This window comes from Hibiscus syriacus, unplaced genomic scaffold, assembly GCF_006381635.1.
Source record: "Hibiscus syriacus cultivar Baekdansim isolate YM2019G1 unplaced genomic scaffold, ASM638163v2 tig00116937_pilon, whole genome shotgun sequence".
Lineage (NCBI taxonomy): Eukaryota > Viridiplantae > Streptophyta > Magnoliopsida > Malvales > Malvaceae > Hibiscus > Hibiscus syriacus.
This window is the reverse complement of record NW_024063475.1, coordinates 1,809,475-1,820,764: the sequence shown is the minus strand read 5'-3', so window position 1 is coordinate 1,820,764 and position 11,290 is coordinate 1,809,475. Positions and strand designations below refer to the sequence as shown.

The 11,290-nt window shown below is 38.0% G+C and overlaps 1 pseudogene; it reads left to right on the top strand.

Annotated features, from left to right (window-relative positions):
• Window positions 1-1,197: 1,197 nt before the first annotated feature.
• LOC120188029 lies at window positions 1,198-2,590 on the top strand (annotated as a pseudogene).
• Window positions 2,591-11,290: the final 8,700 nt, after the last annotated feature.

Sequence of the window (11,290 nt, the reverse complement as noted above, 5' to 3'; positions counted from 1 at the left end):
AATAGCGGCGTCTGAATAATTACTTTGAGCTTCAACCATCATTTGAACATCATCATTGTTCGAAAGTTCGAATGCTGTATAAGTTAATGGCAACAATGATGTTAGAAATCTGTACTGCAACGACGACATTCTTCTACTACTTCCAACATGAATCTTCCTCGAAATCTTCGTTATCAGCTCCTCAAGAATTATGTTTCTCTTGAATGATATTTTAACACGCTCATTTGATACGAAAACAACGCCGGTTTCATCTTCTCGAATTTCACCATCATAATAAACAATAGCTGAAGTCGCGCCATTCTTTGAGTTTAAAAGTGCGGCAATATTATATCTGCAAAAAAAATAACTGAAACAAACCTGATTAAATAAATTATATATGAACGAAAATAACACAATAAATTTTTTACACATCAACGTAAATAATTTAATAATATAATATTATATTATTACCTGCACCGCAAAACTATTTCGACGTATGCTCATGCTTTTCAATTTTACAAACATAAAAATTAATTGAAAATAATTAGTATAATATTTTTTCAAATAATGATAATAACAATAATATAATTAAAAATTATAACAAAATTACCTTATAAAGAAAAATCGCACGAACTTCTAAATCAAATATGAGAAGATTGCCTGAATTATTACTCGTTGACGGAATTGGTGTATTAATTTATAAGTTGAGAGGAGAGATGCGAGGAGATGTGAGAAACTTAACTGCACCGTGCTATATGTAATTATTCATAAAAGACATAGCGCGGACCATAGACCGCGTTAAATATAATTCCGGTATAGCGCGACTGCGCTATAGCCCTACGTGACGTATAGCGCGGATCAGGGAACGCATACACACGTGTAACCCATGTCAGCGTATAGCGATACAGGGGCGCTATACCCCCGTGACACCAAATTAGCATATAGCGCGGGACAGGGCGCGCTTTATTGCTACGGGTGTTAGATCGAGAAATATAATCTGACCTGTTAGATCGATAAATATACCGATTACCGGTGATTTTTCGAGAAAAACACTATTTTTAATAACGACAAATTATCAATTAATTATAAATTGATAATATTAATAATTAAATTATTAATTTCAAAACATGAATGAAAAATTACTCAAACATAAATAATTATTTACATAATTTACCAAAAAATATTGCGACCACTAACTTTGGTTTTATTCAAAAGAAGGAAACCCTAAAATAGAGGAGTTCATCGTCGCAGTGAAGCCTCTTCTTCTAGATCCTTCCACAACCAAAATACCTTACAATATGAATCCCACATTCTAGACTTTTCCACCTCCCCGCACCTTCCAGGGAGAGCCTCTCTTTTAATCCCCACTTCCTTCTTCATTTCTCATATTATCTTTCAATCCCTACTAGACCCTCTCCTTAATTTACTTTTTGGTTGTTGTTTCCATCAATGGCGAAGTACGGCGAAGGCGACAAGCGGTGGATCGTGGAGGAAAGAGCCGATGGTGCTAACGTCCATAACTGGCACTGGGCAGAAACCGATTGCCTCCCCTGGTCCAAAACTTTCTTCACCAAATCTCTTTCGGATCTCCCCCTTTCGGATCTCCCCATCCTTACCGGCGAAGGCATCTGTACATCAAGATCAAGAAGGTTGATAAGGTCGACGGTGAGGCTTATGTTAATATTCGTAAGGGTAAGATTATTCCCGGATACGAGATCAGTTTGAATTTATCTTGGGAAGGCGAAGCCAAAGATGGGGAAGGAAGGACTTTGTTGAAAGCTGAAGGTAATGTTGAGATCCGTATATTGCGGATGAGAATGCCGACGAGGACCCGAAGTTAAGGTGACGGTTAAAGACGAAGGACCCATTGGTAAAACGTTGAAGGAAGCGATGTTGGCTAAAGGGAAGCCTTTGGTTTTGGAGAAAGTGAGGGATTTTGTTAAAGCTATGGCGAAAGGTGGACCCGTTAAAGATGATTGAAGCTAAGAAATTGGCTCCCAAAAGTAATAGTATAGTAACAGTGGTTCAGCTGTGTGTCTAAGGAGAAAGTTGGAGCGGAGAAGGAAGTGGAGAAGGAAGTGAAGAAGGAAGGAAGAAAGGTTCAAGACGATTACGATGTCGGAGAAGTTTAATTGTAGAGCTAAAGATATGTTTGAGATTTTGATGGATGAGATAGATGAAGCCTTTGGTTTTGGAGAAAGTGAGGATTTTGTTAAAGCTGGCGAAAGGTGGACCCGTTAAAGATGAATTGGAAGCTAAGAAATTGGCTCCCAAAGTAATAGTAGTAGTAACAGTGGTTCAGCTGGTGTCTAAGGAGAAAGTTGGAGCGGAGAAGGAAGTGGAGAAGGAAGTGAAGAAGGAAGAAAGGGTTCAACGATTACGATGTCGGAGAAGTTTAATTGTAGAGCTAAAGATATGTTTGAGATTTTGATGGATGAAATAGATGAAAGGGTTTACTCAGAGTAATGCTAGGATAAGCAAAGAAGTCGGCGGCCAGTTTAGTATTTTTGATGGATCGGTTACTGGTGTTAACTTGGAGCAAGAGGGAAAGTTGATTGCTCAGGATGGAATTTGGGAGTTGGCCGGACGGTGTTGATTCTACGGTATGCTCAATGGTTTCATTTTTGACTGTTTATTAAGTTTGGGAATACATTGGGGGTTTAACGATGCCTTTTCTTTAATGGTTTGTTGTTCTTGTTGCAGGACTTGTTTTTCGATGACCTGAGTCTGGGGTTACTATAATCAAACTCACGCATTCAGATGTTCCTGAGGAGGATAGGTTGGTTTTTATTTGTTTTTAGTCTGATATGGCTAATTTGTTACTGTTAGAATCGCTTATATTGATCTTGTTTTTGTGTTTATTTGTGATGCAGATATGGGAATGCAACTGTGGAGAACACGAGAGAGGATGGGGACCTTATTTTCAATAAGATACGAGCAGTATTTGGTTTTGGAATCTGATTTATTTATTCCTAAAGCAGGAGAAATTGTGTTTTTCTTGGTTTCGAATTGTTAGACCTTTATGAAATCTTCCTTCTTTCAGCTATTATTACGACTGTGCAAGTTCGTCTTGGTGGACTGTTTCTTGTTTTAAAGTTGAAACTTGTACCGAATGTCACTGCTGTCTTGTTTGCCCATCCAAACTATTTCTTTGAACTAATAATGATGAAAATGTTGTCTCAATGTTTATCCTTGTGTGCATGTTGTGTTATGATCTTAGAATGAAGATTGTATCAGTTTGTATGCGTATGATCTTGATAATACTGAAAAAAAGGTTAAATTGAATGTTGTCTTTTCTTCTGTCCGAAGCATGCGCACTTTTTGCAATTGGTTTTTAGAATGATTGAGCCCTCAAGGGAAAAGTTAATTTTTTGGTTTGCTTCACCATGTTGTCCTGTTTTCATAAGAGGAGAAGGATTTGGTGCAATTTTATCTGCATAGTTTGTGATTATGTCTGTAGTTTGAATAATGGTTAATTTGTTCCTACTTATTGTAAGGTGGTTCAGGCTATTAATAATCCAGTTATATATGTTTGGGCAATTCATTGCTGTGGAAAGATTTCAATTAGCTTACATAGTATTTGGTACCTGGACCATGGTTAACTTGGCTACTGGTTATTAGTTTGTTGTTCTCTGAGGTGATTAATTTGAGATTAAGTGGAAGCATGATCTTGTTTATATTGTTGAAGTTGGCATTGATAATCTAGCATCTTGATATGGCCTTTATTGTTGTATTGATCAAATTTCTAGTTCACTTTAGAATGTGTATTGTTCAAATTGAGACACTTTTTTTTGTGCCAATAGTGTTGGCCCTTGACAGGACATGAGGAAGCATCTTTGGCCATGTCATACTCATATTACAATCACCGGGTTAGTTGATGAATAATGAGGATCCCCTTAATGGGGGTTTGGTTTAGTCGTGTATGTGTTGATCCTCAATTTATAGCATAGTTAACTATAGTGGAGGTGGTTGTTTGGGCATATGTACACATCCCCTTGGCTAATGTCTTATAGTAGTTGGAGAGAGTTCCATATACTGGGGTTAGATGATGTTGAGTGTTACAAGTACACGGCCTCAAGGGCCTCAACTATACTTTGTTTAAGAATCTTTGCGGTGAACATTTCAATGGTTAGTAGGCAGATGTTTGTGTCATTGTTTGTGTTTCTGAGTGCCAACATGTTTCATTATGTTTCCTCTACTTAAGTTTGTAGCCGAGATAGACAAGTTATGTGTTTTTACCATTGAACCGTTCCTTGCAATCCATTTTTCTTCTTGCAAATTGATGTGCTCATGGGATTCTAAATGGTGTCTTCAATTTTCGTGGTTTGGACTTGCATCACAGGATCCTGGTTCTATGCAAACCGAGTATGGTGACGGATTCTTTAGTGATCCAAAATGACTCCTTTTGTTGACATGATTTAAAGAATCAGTTTAAACTGTGAAACTTGTTTGTCTGTTCCATGTTTAATCAATTGGTGGGAATGGTCGATGCATGTGATTTTAATGATGATGCTATGTGATTGTTCGATGTTTATTTTTGCAATATTGAATCATATATTCTAGTTCTACGTTTGATACATAAATGTAATGGTCGACGAAGTTCAATACACTGTATCATTGCCATGAGCATTAACAATGTTTAATTTAAGGATTAATGTACAAATAATGAGTTGTAGGTATTTAGAGGATGAATTTCTCATGATCATCACATGCTCCAGAAGGGCAAAGCTGTGTTATGTTTTTTCAGACATTTTTGGATCATTCGTCTCACTTGCTCTTGTAACAAGCCATGCCTATAGCTAGGGGTGCACAAAAAATTCGAATATCCAATTTTGCGAAAAAAATATCCGAAACCGGATTTGGGAAAAACCGGTTTTTTAACCGGGTCGGATTTTTTTAAATCGGTTATTTTAACCGTTTGGAGAAAAAAACCTAGACCGATTTTTTATCGGATAAAAAACTGGTTTGAAAAAAAAAATCGGTTTTTATTCGAAAAAAAACGGTCTGGGTTTAAAATTAGTCGTTAATATAGTCGTTGGGGAGGTTTTGTGACCGTTTTTTTTCTTTAAAAAATTACCGTTTTTGGTTTTGAAATGATTCGAAATACTTTGAAAGATTATTTTGAAATTGTTTGAAGATTAAAACTTAATTTTACACTTAAGTAAGTATTAAAAATGATTTTTGAAATATTTGGAGTAATGTTTTGATATTCGAATAATTATATCGAATATACTTAGAAAATCATTTGAAAAATCTTCAAATTCATTTAACTTAATTTGTTATATCGAAATATCAAAATGTTTTTTAACAAATCGTAAACTTTGTTGCAATTGATGACGATGTAATTTTAATAATATTAAAATCGTTTTTTTATAACCGGTTTTTAAAAAAACCGGTTTTTTTTAAAATCGAAACCAGTTACACCGGTTAGGATATCCGGCCCTTCAAACCGGTTAGAAACCGAACCGATTATTTTATAAACCGGTTTTTTTTTCTATGGGAAAGAACCGGATCAAATAAAAACCGATCCAGATCAGATTAAAATCCGACTTATGTGCAACCTTACCTATTGCCCACCAATTCTTCCTTTTTCATCACTATCCTTCCATAACTACAATTAGTTCACGTCTTTATTATATAATTTTAATTTTTGTGAAACTTAATACGAGCCTTGTTAAAATCCTTAGTAACTTCACTCATAACTTGTTTCAGTTGTTTCAATAACTTGTTTCAGTTGAGATTGTTTCAATAACTTGATTCAGTCGAATTGTTGATTTTCAAAGGTAGGCACCGAAAATGGGAAAGTCAAAAGGCTATGATATTGTTGATTTTGATAATGGTTAAATCATACAATTAGTCATTGTACTTTAATATATTTATAAGATTAGTCTCTAAGCTTTAACTATAAATACCCTAATCCATTTAGCTTCAAAATCATCTCAAATTATATCTTTCTCCCAATACTAAAGAGTTTTGAGAGTTCTCTTGAGTTGTGAGTGTTTTTTGTAAACACCTGTAAATTTTCTTTTTAGTAAAAGATCTGCAGTAGTCCGAAGACGTAGGCAAAATTGGCTGAACTTCGTTATCAATTTCGGGTATTATTTTTTCATTTTTATTTCGCATTCTCACTAATCTGATTATAGGGAAATTACTCGTACTCGGTTTATTTCCTAACAACTGGTAATCAGAGCTTTTGGTTGTGAATTTTGTCAATTTTTTGCTCGGTTACTATTTAGTACTATTCACGTAAATAGTGAATTTCGGGAATAGTAAAAAAATTTGTCGACGATACGAATTCGACGATACGAATTTGTCGACGGAGGTGTTCTAATACACGTGATTCGCAAGAATTTTCAGAAACGATCTAAAAGAAGCCAGATTCGAGTGGGGAACGATGGTTGCAGACGAAGTGAATGTGAAAATTGAGAAGTTCGATGGTGCAGACTTTGGCTTTTGGAAGATGCAGATTGAAGATTTTCTATACCAGAAAAATTTATATCAACTTCTCTCAGGAAAGCAACCATAGGGCATGAATAATGAAGACTGAGCTCTTATCGACAGACAAGCCCTCGGAGTTATCCGATTGACGTTATCCCGCAATGTTGCTTTCAACATAGCAAAGGAAAAGATCGCGGGGGTCTTATGGCGGCTCTCTCCATTTATGAACCATCGGCCTCAAACAAAGTTCATTTGATGAGGCGATTATTCAATTTGCGGATGGCGAAAGGGGCATCAGTGGCTCACCTGAATGAACAACACAATCCAACCTAGTTGAGTTCCGTGGAAATTGAATTCGATGATTCGAGCTTTAATTCTCTTATCATCTCTACTAGATAGTTGGAATGTTACTGTTACAACAGTTAGTAGCTCGGGAACAGTAAATTGAAATTCGACGATGTTCGGGATCTGGTATTGAGCAAAGAAATTTGACGGAGAGAATCGGGTGAAGCATCAACCTCCTCAGCCTTGCACACGGAGACTAGAGGGAGAATTTCAGAAAGAAATTCAAATCGTGGCAGATCCAAATCCAAAAGGGGAAAATCAAGAACAGGAAATTATAACTGTTATAATTGTGGCAAGAAGGGTCACTTTAAAGAGTTACCGAACACTAAAGAAAGATACCGACGACACACTAAAGAAAGATATCGGCGCACAGGAAATACAATATGACAAAGGAGACATGTGATGCCATGATTCTAAGCGTCAACAGTCTAATTGAATCATGTATCTTGGATTCAGGGGCATCTTTCCACTCCACCCAATGCCAAGAAATCATGGAGAACTATGTCAGTGGTGATTTTGGGAAGGTTCATCTAGTTGATGATGAAACCTTGAAGATCGTCGGAAAAGGAGACATCCGATTAAAGTTGCCAAACTAGACCACATGGACGCTGAACAGAGTGAGACATATTCCTGGCCTCAAAAGAAATTGATTTCTGTAGGACAGCTTGATGGAGAAGGATATAACACAACCTTTTCAGGCTGTGAATGGAAGATCACCAAAGGAGCTCATCATTGCCCGTAGTAAGAAGACTGATGCTCTCTATGTAACCTCAAATTTAGAGAATATCATTGTAGCAACAGATGCTGATGGAAAATCAAACCTATGACACCAAAGGCTTGGCTATATGAGCGAGAAAAGGGATGAAGACGCTTTTGTCAAAAGGGAAGCTGCTAGATCCAAAGAATGTAGATGTCGGACTATGTGTAAATTGCATCTTTGGCAAACAAAAGAAAATCAGTTTTGCAAAGATTGGCAAGACACCCAAGGCAGAAAAGTTAGAGTTGGTTCATAATGATTGTTGAACTTTGATTTAAAGAATGCCTCATCATCTTCATTTCCCAATTACCACATTTATAGCATTTTACAATACTTGCTAGAATGTTCTTAGCTGGAGCAGTTACACCAGAATGCCTTGCTGGAATATCCTTCCTAACAACCAAATAACAACCTATTTGTTATTCACTGCTATTCTCATAATAGTTAACATTCTCCCTACTGTCTATGGACTCTAGAACTTTACAATTGATTTTGAGATTGCAGCAAAACAAAGAGAAATAAGCCCGAGACAAAGACTTGGTAAATCCATCAGCTTTTTGATGTCGAGCAGGAATGTAATTAACTCGAACTTTATCGGCAGCAACCTTCTCGCGAATGAAATGGAGGTCTAATTCAACATGTTTCGACCGAGAATGCAGAACAGGATTGGAACTCATCGCTATCGCACTCGTATTATCACTCCAAATAACGGGAGTGCTTGATGGCGAAATTCCCATATCTGTCAACAAAGCTTGAATCCAAACAACATCAGCCAGAACATCCGCTAACGCACGATATTCAGCCTCAGTAGTCGACAGAGAGATTGACCGTTGACGCTTGGAACCCCATGACAGTAGATTACCTCCAAGAAAAACGCAAAACCCAGATATCGAACGGCGATCATCAACATTGCTTGCCCAATCGGCATCCGTAAAAGCTTCCAAGTGTAGACCCAATCCTGTCTTTTGAAACACTAGACCATAATCAAGTGTCCCACACAAATAACGCAAAATGCGTTTCACAGCCACCCAATGTTGAGTACAAGGCGCATGCATGTACTGAGCTACACGATTGACACTATACGCAATATCGGGTCGCGTATGATTTAAATATAGAAGGGCTCCAATAACGCTCCTATATAGTTGAACATCTTGTAACGGACTCCCTCCATCTTTACTTAGCTTCGGAGATACGACCATCGTGTTGGAACTGGATGAGCATTACGCATGCCAGTACGTTCTAACAATTCTAGAATAAACTTCTTTTGTCGTAAAATAAGCGAATGATTCGTCCGCTGAACTTCAAGTCCCAAAATAGTTTAAGTTCCCCAAATCTTTTAGAGAGAATTCTTGACTCAACTGCGATATAACGCTTTCAACGTCAGTCTCATCTTGCCCCGTATCTGATATATCGACATAAACGAGAACATAGGTGAAAGACTTCCCTATGCAATGAATGAACAAGGAGGCATCAGCTTGTGTCCCATGAAACCCAATTCGACCAAGAAAATCACATAGTTTCGCATACCAACTTCGTGGTGCTTGTTTAAGCCCATACAACGCCTTTTCAAGTTTGCAAACAAGTCGTGTGCCATCAACAGCAAGTTGTTCAAACCCGGGAGGTTGCACCATGAACACCTCCTCTCGTAAGTCCCCATTAAGAAACGCATTACTCACGTCAACTTGTCGCAATTTCCACCCATTCATAACAGCTAATGATAAAACAATCTTTACTGTGGAAGGTCTAATAACTGGGCTGAACGTATCATTAAAATCTTGTCCCGGAATTTGAGCGAAACCTTTCGCTACTAAACGATCCTTATACCTCGCAACAGATCCATAAACATTTTTCTTGATCCGGAACAACCACTTACATCCAATTATCGTTCAACCAGGAGGTAGAGACACCAACCGCCATGTACCCTTACCAATTAGAGCATTATATTCAGCCATGACAACATCTTTCCACATAGGGGTCAGTAAAGCTTGTTCAATAGAAACTGGTTCTTCATCATCAATTACTGATTGAACCGAGAAGACTTTAGGTTTGAAGATCCCATCCTTACTTCTCGTAACCATAGAATGAACATTTGAAGAAGAGGGACGAGAAGTAATACCAGGAATATCAGATGAAACAACCATGTTCAAACTATTGTTGTGGGAAGATATTTGAAGAGTCGAATCTGGAGCAAGAGTGGAGTGCTCAGAACACGCAAATCACCAGAACCGTCAGTTTGTCTAGGAGAGATTGTGTCTCGCGGATCTATCCACATTATCACTGGACGCAACTTCAGCATCAACCTCAGCAAAATTCATCGGTTCGTCCACTTTATGACATGAGCTACTGGTACGAGAAGTAGATGATTCATTTTCACAATGATGCAACGTTGAGCACGATGGGACTGCTTGATTATTTAGCACCTTGTCGATGCCATGAACGACATCAATAATGGCAGACAGTTTTAAATTATTTGTAGGAGATGGATGAACAGCAGTAGCTTGACCTGCAAACGGAAAAACACTCTCATCAAACTGCACATGCCGAGAAATATAAATTCGACCTCCAGGTGCAAGACAAAGATAACCCTCATGTTGAACACTATATCCAAGAAAAGTACATGCTTGTGATCGATACTCAAATTTGTGAGATTGAAACGAACGAAGGCATGGAAAATATCTGCAACCAAAGACACATAAGTGTTCATACTTGGGGCGACGACCAAACAACTTATTAAACGGTGTTGTCCCGAGAAGCACCTTCGTAGGTAGCCTGTTAATGAGATACACTGCAGTGGTTACGACATAAGACCAATATTTCAAGGGTAATGAAGCTTGAGCAAGCAACGTTAGTGCCGTATCAACGATATGTCGATGTTTTCGCTCAACAACACCATTCTGTTGAGACGTGTGAGGACACGTGAGTCGGTGCCATACCCCATCCTCCTGAAGAGCCTTAGTATATGGACGAAACTCACCACCCTTGAACTGCTTTAATCTCTCGGCCAAACTGAACACGAACCATGCATTGAAACAAGCGAAACACATACAACGCTTGAGACTTCTCCTTCAACAGATAGACCCACGTAAACCTCGAATAAGCATCGACAAAGGATATATAATATCGATATCCATTTGAGACCACATGAGGTGGTCCCCAAAGATCGACATAAACCAACTGAAATTGTTCTCTGTATACTGTTTGAGAAGCAGAAAATGGTAGAGAGTGAGATTTCCCAACTTGGCAAGCAGTGCAAATTTCATCATTAACCAACGATAGACCAACATTACAATCTTTACAAACTTGTTGTAACGTATCACGGGAAGGGTGGCCTAATCGTTTATGCCATAAACCAAAATCAACTATGCCATGAACAACATTACATTGAGTCGGCACATTATTATGAAACAAAGTAGAATTAAACTCATAAAGTCCATCTTTCTCTCGCCCTTCAAGCAACACCGCATTCGTGTGCTCATCACAAATCACGCATCTATGAGCATGAAATTCAAGAAATACCTTATATCACGAGCAAGTTTGGATACGGAAACTAAGTTTTTGGATATACTAGGAACAAGTAGCAAGTCATTTAATCGTAAAGAGCGAGTAGAAGTAACCAAGCTAGATTGACTGACCTTAGATATCGATAAACTATTACCATTACCCACAAGTAGCTTACCCGTGCCAGTGTACTCTTCACCCGTAACAATATTAGGCACATCCGAGGTTACATGATGAGAATCCTCGGAATCGACAACCCATTTTCCTGACGGG